The sequence below is a fragment of the Wyeomyia smithii genome, chromosome 3 (genome assembly GCF_029784165.1).
Source record: "Wyeomyia smithii strain HCP4-BCI-WySm-NY-G18 chromosome 3, ASM2978416v1, whole genome shotgun sequence".
Taxonomy (NCBI): Eukaryota; Metazoa; Arthropoda; class Insecta; order Diptera; family Culicidae; genus Wyeomyia; species Wyeomyia smithii.
In genome coordinates, this window is record NC_073696.1 from 161,012,514 (window position 1) to 161,015,069 (window position 2,556).

Here is a 2,556-nt window from a genome sequence, read left to right on the forward strand (position 1 = left end):
ATCCAGCGATCTGAATACTCCTCACTTTCATTCGAAACGTCACGGTTCCGCATGCGCCTGGCAGTATCCCAAAAAGTGCTCATCGCTGTTTCCCTCGACAACGCGTTTACGAACCGCCGCCAGTACCCGCGTTTTTTCGCCTTTACTAAGCTCTTCATCTGCCTGCCCAGTGCCTCGTACTTTCGAAGCAGGTTGACAGTGCCGTACTCCCGGTAGTCCTTATACGCCGCGGACCTTCGCGCGTACAGCTCAGAGCACTTTTTGTCCCACCATTTGTTGGGAGGGCGCTGTCTAATTGTCACCCCGGGTATCGGTTTCGTCTAAGCTTGAGTCGCGGCGTCGATTATCAAGCCAGCTAAGAACGCGTATTCTTCCTCCGGAGGAAGTTCCTCGTGAGTCTCGATAGATTGCGCTATAATAGACTCATAACACTTCCAATCAATATTACGTGTCGTAGGAAATATTGATTGGGTTCGGGGGAGTTGAACCATTAGCAATTGATATAACGATTGGAAGATGATCACTACCGTGGGGATCGTTGATTACTTTCCACTGACAATCTAGCGCTAGTGATGTCGAGCAGAGGGATAGGTCAAGCACGCTTTCACGTGCTGGAGGATTAGGTACACGTGTCGCTTCCCCAGTATTCAAAACTGTCATATTGAAGTCGTCGATCAAGTTACAGATTAAAGAAGATCGGTTGTCGTCGTACAGCGACCCCCATAGCGAACAGTGAGAATTAAAATCTCCCAATATCAAAAAAGGCGCGGGAAGCAACTCTGCTATATCAGTGAGATGCCTCTGTTCAATCCGCGCGGATGGAGGGATATATAACGAAACAAGGCATAGGTCTTTTCCATTCATATTCGTTTGAATGGCAACGACTTCAATATGCGAGATCGAGGGAAGGTCTTTTCGGAAGAAGAAATAGCACTTTTTAATCCCTAAAAGTACCCCTCCACCGTGTGAGTCTCGATCTCGACGGATTATGTTAAAATCGTGGAAATTGGGTTGATTATTTGAATTTAGAAAAGTTTCACAAAGCGCAAAAGCGTCACAATTATAAGTGTTTATCAAATGAGAAAATAAATCGAGTTTGGGGATGATACTTCTGCAATTCCACTGTAATACAGTGATAAAATTCCTAACCTCTTTCGCCGTATTAGTCATCGAAAGATATGATAGCTGAAATGAGGGGCCAAGTTGCTGCTAGTTGCTTCAAAAAGGTTTTCACTGTAGGAAGAAGGGCAAGAAGAATATTTTGTAGGGGATCTGTTATGTTGAATGTTTTGAATATCCAGTCCACAATATCAGAAAATTTTATGAACCCTGTTTCTTTTTTATCTTCTGATCGAGAAATGGGTGCACGAGGGGTTTTTGGTGCCCCAGGAAGCGGTGGGTACTCCTGGTTTGATTTAAAATTAAAACCGGGAGGTACTTGCTTCGGTTTTTCTTCACCGCTTCCTTTTTGTGTTGGTTTATTGGTGGTTACGCTAGGGGTTATCTTGCTATCTTTGCGAGAAAGATTAGGAGAGTTGATCATTCTCCTCTTCCTAGATCCTTCTGGCATGGCATAAGAACACCCTTCGACGGGATCGTCAGATGTACCCTGGTCGGCAAAAAGGAAAAGATGTTTCCTGTCGAGGGTGGCTCAGCACTCTTCAGCATTTCTGCGAAAGAGCGCTTTGATCGTTCCTTGAGGGAACGCTTAATTTTTTCCTCGCGCTGTTTGTACGCGGGACACGCCGAAAGGTCATGCCGAGTTCCCTCGCAGTAAAGACACTTTTCAGTATCCTCACTGCAAGCGGTCTCAGCATGATTGCCTCCGCACTTGCTGCAGCGTGCCTTGTTGCAGCAGTAGGTGGCTGTATGACCTAACTGCTTGCAGTTTTGGCAATGCATGACCCGCGGTACGAACAGGCGTACAGGCAGACGAACCCTGTCCAAAAAGATGTAGTTTGGTAGTGCGGATCCGGCGAATGTTACACGGAAGGAATCCGAAGGGAAGAATTTCTTCTTCCCTTCTTCGATGGATACTGAATGCAATTGCTTGACATCCAGTATCTTTACATCTTGAATCAGGGGGTTCTTGAAGCAGCCAACCCCGTGACGCAAAATGTCATCGACCGTGAGGCTTCCTTCGGTAACCACACCGTCGATCTCCACGTCCTTGGCAGAGATGTACACGCGGTACTCTCTCGTGAAGAGCTCGTAGCTAGCAATTGCGTTTGCTTGCTTCAAGCTACTCACAACAACTCGCAGTTTGTTCGGTCTAACCTTTGTAATTTCGGTTACGTCCGAAAACTGTTTTGCCAGGTCCTTGTCGATTTGAATAATATTTAGAGGCTTCCTTATGGGCCTGAAGTAAACTACTAACGAACCTTTCGAAGCATCTGGGTAAGCTTTCACCCGTGTTGCCGGTACCCTTGGTACGGGGCTAGGTAGCAGGGAAGGTAGAGGGGAATTGATGGGGGAGATCTCAATCTCTTCCCCATTTGTTTCCACATCCAGGAATAGTTGCACCTGCATGTCGTCCATTTTGCGGGAGCGTTACGC